The following is a 7,893-nucleotide window of genomic DNA, read 5'->3' as shown; positions in this document are numbered from 1 at the left end:
ACCAGACAATGCTTCTTCCCCGGCGTGTGGTTCGGTTGAGAGCGATGACTATCGCGGTGGTTTCAAGTAAAAGCAAGCATGTTTATACCCCCGTCACACGTTAGTCCTTAAAGGCCTTTCCAGCCAAAGTTTCTCGTTTCCACAAAGGAGCAGTGACGCTGCAAGTAATCATTCACCTCAAAATGTTGAACAGCTGCACTTGTGCTCCTACGGTTGCAGTTGCATAAAGCGGCAGAAGCATAGCTTTAAAGCTGGAGTGGAGCATTTTATTCATTCTTTGAGCTTAGAAATTACAAATTTATTTCATGATATTTCCTTCATGAAAAATAGTGATAGCTTCTCTCGTCAGCAGCAGCAGGGTTTGTTTATCGCTCTGGGCACCATTTACTCGGTGTTGCTGCTGCATTTTTACTGTCTTGAGATCTTAGCATAACATAGGACGCATCCAAAAACTAGATTTAGGCACTTTTTTTATATTTCTGATATGTTTTCAAAGTTATTGAACTGCTTAGGTTTTCTCTTTGCGGTTAGTTTTCTAGCGTGGTGGTGCTGCAATCGCAGCTTCTTGAGTGCTGCTGGCTTCAAAGGTCTCGGATGGCCAGCTTTGCTTCTAAGACCCGTTGAGGCGATGGCACATTACGCATGCTGCATAGACGCGCACCGTGTGCCTTTGAGCAGAAGGGCCCCGATTCTCTAAGGCCTTTGCAGTGCCCATGTGACAGGCGTATTAATCCCATTTAAAATATAATGGCATTAATGCAGTGGTCGGGTGTCATGTCAGATTCTCACATTGCGCACTCAGGTCAGGTATCATACCGGAATGCAAAATTAAGTGGCCTTGTCCCGGTTTTCATAAAAACTTTACTGCAACAGCTGTTTTTTTTTCGGCTTTCAGTTACAAAGCTGATATTCAACTCCAGGACGAAACTACAGACATCGGCACTGCCTGCTGATCCGGCAGCCTCTGAAACTGTGGTGGCAGCCTCGAGAGTTATGGCAGCAGCCCCTGCTTCTGATGACAGCCCTGGAGATGAGTCTGACGTGTAGCACTTAAGTTTGTGGTACTTGCTTAAAGGGTCCCTGAAAGGGGTGTCTGAGGTTGGCAAACAAATACTTGCATTATGTAGAGCGTAGGCCACTGAACGTTCATGGCGCGTACAATACATCAAAGGCGAGTAGATAATTTATAATACATTTTCAAAAACTACCTCTCCCGAGCCTCGCGGCGACCAGCGGCGGTGAACTTCCGCCCGAATCCGTACTCATTACGTCAGTTTGTACTCTTTACGTCACAAGTGCTGGGCTATGATTGCTTCGCGGTGCCAACGTGAAATCACGCATTTAACAAACTAGAAGCTCTAGATACTTAACACTCTTGCTTTTTTCGGAAACATTTCGCATTTCAGCAAGCAGAGTTGTCGTTTATATGTATGTTTACGCAGTTATACTCCTGCCACACGGCAAATTTAATGTAATTCCCATCGAATGACATTCGTTCAAAACGACATTAGTTTGCTGCCACACGAGAAAATCTAATGTCATTCGATGAAAACGACATTAGAGTTCCCTGAACACATTCGCCTGCGACGTCCGAGCTAATGTGTTCCCTCGACACCAGAGACTTGGTGAGAATATACACCGAAAAACACGATTACAAAAACGTCACAAGCACTGTAATATTTCCCCGTCCCTACGATTGTGCTGTCGTTCATTTATGTATATAAAAATGCCAAATAGAATTGGAAAAAAATAAAACTCACTCTCGCTACCAGCCTTGCGTGGTTAACATTCACAACATGGCGACGCCCAGCTCGCCCGCTTCGGACCGAATACTGCGTCGCCGCTGCATTTTTCGACGCGATAGCTTGCTCTAAACGGTTGTATTCGCTTTTATTTTGTGCATTCTCATCCCTCCGTAACAATATAGGTTTTAAATATCAGTCGCTTTTCAGATAAATTTCAGAATTTCTTGATGCTAGGCTTAACTATGTACGGCGTACACCGTCGTCATAGCAACGACCGCGAGCGAAGTATTTCTCCAACTTTGCACTACAATCTGCATTTTCATTTCATCCAATTGATTTACATTAAAAAAAAAAACAGCCTTCGAATGCATTCATTACTGCCGTTAATAAAAGAGAAAAACGTTTTTTCGGCACTCAGTTCAGGAGGTTTGACTTGCTATCGTCTAGATGGCGCCACAGTATGTTATGCTTCTCGCGCGCTAGGCTAGTCACATCCAACCACCGTGCTCCCTACTAAAACTGTTGCGAGGACGGGCGGCAGTGCACGCAAGGTGCGCCCGTAGCGTGCGCAAAGCTTTTGCGGACGCACAGCTAATACTAATTTCACCATAGAGAGCATTTCACAATATGACGTCCGCCATTTGCCTGCCGCCGCTGGCTGAGGTTTGGCTTGGCTTGGACTTGTGGTGGATAGCAGTGATCAACACGTTATTGGTGGTGGTGGTAGTGGTTTATTTAAAAAAAAAAAAGTGAAGCAAAAGAGTGTTGCCGGTCGGCGTATTTCCATTTCAGCGTACGTAGCCGCATCGGCCGCTAGTTGCGCTGCTTGTCTGCAACGTCACATCCGGCGTTGTCATGACAACATTGAGACGCCACTTCTCGCGCTTTGCTTGCAAATGGCCGTTTGCGTCGTCAGCCGTTCAGGCCACTTCGGCTTCTTCGTGCTCTCTGGCTGGCACGACTGCCTCTGTGACGCGTTCCTTCGTATTTTGGTGTCTGGCTGGCACGACTGACTCAGTAACACGTTCCTTATCATTTACAAGGAGATAGCGGGAGTACAGCAAGTGCATTACTAACATGTTCAACGCCGTTCGCGTCGTCTGCCGCTCAGGCCACTTCGGCTACTTCGTGATCTCTGGCTGGCACAACTGCCTCTGCGACGCGTTACTTTTCGTTTACAAGGAGATAGCGGGAGTGCATTAATGGCACGTTAAACGACGAGGACCGCACGACTGCCAAGGATCGGAGTTTGCATGCCACGAAGGAAGAGTGCTGTGCTGGGATCGTTCAAGAAGACTTATCCATCCAAACACGTAGATAAGAGAAAAGTAAGCGCACATAATGATAAAGGTCGAGTGGTCTATTATTTACTTCACTTCAACCGTCGCGAAACTGAGAAATCGTTCATTATATCTAAGGCAGTCACTGTGGATGCTGTTGTTGACTGAACATAGTTGCTCATCGAACTTTCCATTCGTGGTGGCACTGTCCAAGTGCACGTTCGTTTGGTTCAACAGGTTTCCTGCTTTACTGAAATTCTGGCTGGTCAGCTTTATCTGTCCTCCTCCTGTGGCATCCTATTTCTCAGCAGCCTTTGCCTTTACTCTCGCGTATGGTGCTTTAAGCGTGCGTAAGGCCTGAAGAGGTGGCCATAAAAGCAATGGAAGATTCAGCTATCTTTGGACGAGTCAGTACTGTACGGCTTGTAAAACAATGCCTGTCTCAGCTCAAACCACTCAGTATAGTTGGCTTATTCTTAGGATAAATGGAATAAGCAGGAGTCAACACCAGACACGAGCATCTGGAAAAGGAAAATTTGTCGCACAATTTGAATATGTCATTTGTTAGTAGGCATTATTATCCAGGGGCGTGCCTTGGGACATGCACCAAGAGGGTTGTTACTTTCTAACTTGAACATGTGTCTGGCATATTGTGGATAAATGCAAGCTGTTGAGCAGGTTCAGGGAGCTGCCACAATTGCTACTCTTTGCACATATGTACAGTAACGTGGACTTCTCTCCTGTGTGGCACTTTACAGAGCTGAACTGTAACCAGAGAGCATGCTCCTGTGTTCAAGTTGGCAGTGAATAACCCTGTACAGTAGGTAGTTGTGTATAGGTGGGTGCACAGGAAGTGCAATTTATATTTCAATTTTCAAAGACGCTACTGTCTGGTGGGACATCAGAAGAACTGCCAATTTTTACAGATGCACAGAAAGCCAGCCACTGCTTGTACGTGTATACATGCCTTCACGGATTCTCACACTGTCTTCTATAGAACCACCAAGTTCTTGCTGGGTTACCTCCAGTGTCTATATCCCAGCATGCGTGAACCTAGAGCTTTGCTTTACTCACCTTACTTTCGGACTAGTCGCAATAACTGCTTTACAGGTTCTCACTATATGGCCAGTCATTATTCGCTGAATCTGAGGATTCTTCTAACAGGCTCCCTCGCATCTTCATTTCCTGTATGCATACGTGTGCAGCACGAAGGGTATAAACTAAGAGGCATGGCATTCCTCGGCACCTCAAGGAAGCTTTTGTAGTTCTCCAAGGGTCAAGAAAGAATTAGAAATGTAAGACATGCATGACGTGCAAGAGCAAGATGTACGCTGACACAACTTATCCAAAAACAAAACAATAAAAGAGATCTTCCAGCAGTACTGTATCTTTGAAAAGGTGTTTATTCTGGACGTTACTATTACAGACACATCAAGTAGTGATGAAATTACTCCTGAAAGGAAGTTGTCTGCTGCTTGAAATACAAGTACGTCTGGAAAAGAAAATGAACAGTACAAACAGTGAGCCACAGTCAACATTTATCCATACCTGTGAATAAGACTTCACCATGTTAGCCTTAGTGCACGTTTAATACCCTCTGGGGATAATATTTTGGTGACGATGCAAATCCGCTGTAGAACCAGAAAACATGCTTGGCGTCAATACTTTTGCATTTTGAGAAGGTGACATTTGGTCCCTTTTATTACACCAACAATGGGATTGTCACTCACCACTGAAACACACAATTACTTTTGCACCAAGTACAGCACTGCCATCAAAGAAGGAATGGGATGGTAGGCCTAAATATGCCCTTTCAAGCCTTAGTTCTACAGAAAGCATTTCTACAAGTTTGGAAGACAAAAGAGCACTCGGCAGGCTCACAAATGTCTGCAGAAAACCTGTCACCAACTGTTTTTCTTTGCACTTAAAGCAGTTCAGCAGCATGTGGGAATTTTTAAATGAGTAGGGACTGGAAATTTTGGCCCATCTGTTCACATTTTGAAATAAAGAAATTATAGTTCACTTGGTTATCCACTCTGAAATAAAATTATAGTTCAATTGGTTATCCCATGCTGCTTCTGTTTCAGCATCTGCAGGAGTTGAGATAATGCTAAAAACTAAATCAAATGCTACTTTGCGAGCTTCTTTTGTTCCAACTCTTGCCTGCATGCCCCCAAAAGTGGCAAGACAACAAATGAAGAGGCAGCACATCACTTTTCTAACCTTCTTGTAGTATTAAGTCTCAACCGATCTCGGTAACCATAGCCAACAGGTGGCCCGTGAAACCGAAATGTGAGCTGGCTGTGAACTGTGAACCTGGCTGAGGCGAATTCCCGGTCGCAATCTGTGTTTGCTGATAACCTGTACACTCTAAAGAGCTAGCAGCCAACTGAGGCTTTGAATACAGTTGAGCCTACTTATAACGAGCCTGACAGTCACACGGATTGCGTTCATTGTATCTGAAATCTGTACTAAGTGGACTCGCCTTATTACAGTCAAAAGACAATGTCAGATAAAAGTAGCGTTTCATTTCTTTAAAAGTGCACTGTGCATGTTTGTTCCCTCAAAGTAGACCCTATCAAGCCAATTTTCTAAGCTTGGTCATATGCTTCTGGCCGAGACCCTTCTGGCTGTGGACAAGCCGCTTTAGGGATGCGATAAGGTGTTCACAGCCAGTAGCGGAGGAGCTTCGCCTTCAAACCTTGACGAAGACATAAGGGCCTAGCAACGAAGCTACTACAGGAAAGGAACACCTCTTGTGCCAAAAACGTGCTCTCAGCCTGTGCGGTAACCCTCTTCTGCAGAGGAGGTTGTGCTTCAGAGGATCTGGGTTGGGGTTGCCCTCACTCCAGCTGTGACTCAGAAATAGCCTCATTTTCGAGATCTCCTCCCTCGACTTGGGTGTCCAATATGTCAATGCAAAGATATTGAAGCCAACACCTGCTGTGGGACTGCCCAGCACGGACGCCTAGAAGAATCTGGCTCTTAACAGCATAGGTCGGCACACTCACTCATGAGTGCACTCATATCGCCTCACACTTACGTCAGTGAGTATGAGTGCAAGTGAGTGGATGCGAGTGTAGGTGGTCATGAGTGTGAGTGTGAGTGAGTGGATGTGAGTGTGAGAGACGAGTGGTGATAGGACATGGTTGTGAGTGGCGGCAAACTTCAGGCGACAGCGAAGTTTGACGCATGTGCTAAGCTATTTTCATGTTCACAGTTGAGGGAAGTAAATATTCACGGGCCCTCGAGGCAGCATAAGGCATCATGCCAGTGAAGCAGAGGATTACAACGTCACTTGAATAGCAACCTTTCGTTGCTCTTCACCGTACTAGTTCACCGTTGGCATGGGTGCAGGCCAAATTCGCGGGTGCAGTTCTCCTTTTATCGAATTTCACATTGCCACTGTTACATGCCTCCTACACGGCTCGAGCTCATATACACCCATGGATGCAGGATCAAATACAAAAATTTTCAATGCACATAATTTCCGCAGGTCAGCATGGCAACTCATAATGTCAGCTCTTCCTCCTTTTCTACCAAGTTCTCAGAAGCTTAGAAGAGTGCTTCGAGTCACCGTTCTGTTTAAACTCTTATCTAAAGCCCAGAATATTGTGTGCCTATGAAACCATAATCTTTCCAACAATAAACTATTAGATCTTTTTGTTCATTACACCTTGAATTTGTTCAAGGAGGCCTACTGTACAAAAGGAGAATCAGCCTGTGGCAGTGCCGTTGCCGCCTCCATGATTTAATGATAAAATTTGATGATGAGGTTCATATAAAGTGCATCTGGCCTAAGTATACAACAAATCCTATCATTTCCACATGACAAGAACTTCGATCACTCTAATAAAAGCACTGTATTACATTCGACACCTATCCACGCCAGGTGTTCATTAGCCTATATCATACTGTAAGCCCGATTCTTTTTGCACGCGTGTAGGTATGAAGCTGCGCTCCAGTCGTTTAGCTTAGCACATGGCACATGACATTTCACAGTTCATACGACCATTTTAGATCCTGGTACGAGAAAAAAAACCAGGACAGCAGCTTGGGCATGTTGGTTATTCATTCTTGATGGAACAGCGCAAAACATCGGGACAAGAGACAGCGCTTGTCTCTTGTCCCGATGTTTTGCGCTGTTCCATCAAGAAGAGAAAAAAAAACTTTGTAAAAGTTGAAAGCATAGAGTCTAGAGTTTCTTGGGTCATGCGAACAATTTCTTTTTTCAACAAAAGCACAAAGATGAAAAAGCAATGTCAGACCGCAAAAGGCAAATTTAAACAGAAGAGCTTGACTTAAAACAAAGCCCATTTAGTTTTGAAGAGAAGAGCAGCAACGAAAGGGGACCTGTTAGCAAATTTTACACCAACACAAGATCTGCCAAAACTGTCTTCTTGAGCCGCCGGAGACTGGAAACTGTCTACCTTTGTAGTGAGGGTCATAGCATGCCAGGCGGCCGCCACAGGCATTCCCGCGCCACTACTGTACCATGTCTCCACTTCGGGGACAAATCCAGTTAACTAAACGCCACGCATTTTTAAGCTATCTATGCACTCCACGAACCGATAAACCGGCTGGTGAAATCGCCAGCACGAAAACTGCACAATGGCACAAACGAACACTAACACTTGTTTGAAAGAAAAGTGTGCAAAAACTCACCATTATTGCCGTCCTTCACGTAGTCCCCCAGTACACTGCACAATGCTGGCACAGGACGGTGTACGCCGCGCACAAGCTTGCCGCCACAACGAAGAAAATGTGAACACGCGAAAAAATAAAATGTGCAAAGGAACGCTGAAAGGAACCAAGAAAACATCGCTTCGCGGCCGCCGCGGCTAATGATGATGCCCATGGCCGTTGGG

At 45.2% G+C, this 7,893-nt stretch overlaps 1 long non-coding RNA gene across 8 annotated transcripts in view; it reads left to right on the top strand.

Annotated features, from left to right (window-relative positions):
- Positions 1-7,077, top strand: part of LOC149367543 (uncharacterized) — a 30,326-nt gene extending 23,249 nt beyond the window's left edge. For 7 of the 8 annotated variants that reach the window (XR_016284944.1, XR_016284941.1, XR_016284947.1 and 4 more), the window contains one exon: positions 896-7,077. This is a non-coding gene — a long non-coding RNA (uncharacterized LOC149367543). The remainder of the gene's footprint in view (positions 1-895) is intronic. The other variant, XR_016284937.1, reaches the window with a different exon arrangement.
- Positions 7,078-7,893: the final 816 nt, after the last annotated feature.

The sequence above is a fragment of the Amblyomma mixtum genome, chromosome 1 (assembly GCF_055824585.1).
Source record: "Amblyomma mixtum isolate Tamu chromosome 1, ASM5582458v1, whole genome shotgun sequence".
Taxonomy (NCBI): Eukaryota; Metazoa; Arthropoda; class Arachnida; order Ixodida; family Ixodidae; genus Amblyomma; species Amblyomma mixtum.
The sequence above is the reverse complement of the archived record's forward strand: the minus strand, read 5'-3'. Positions and strand labels throughout refer to the sequence as shown.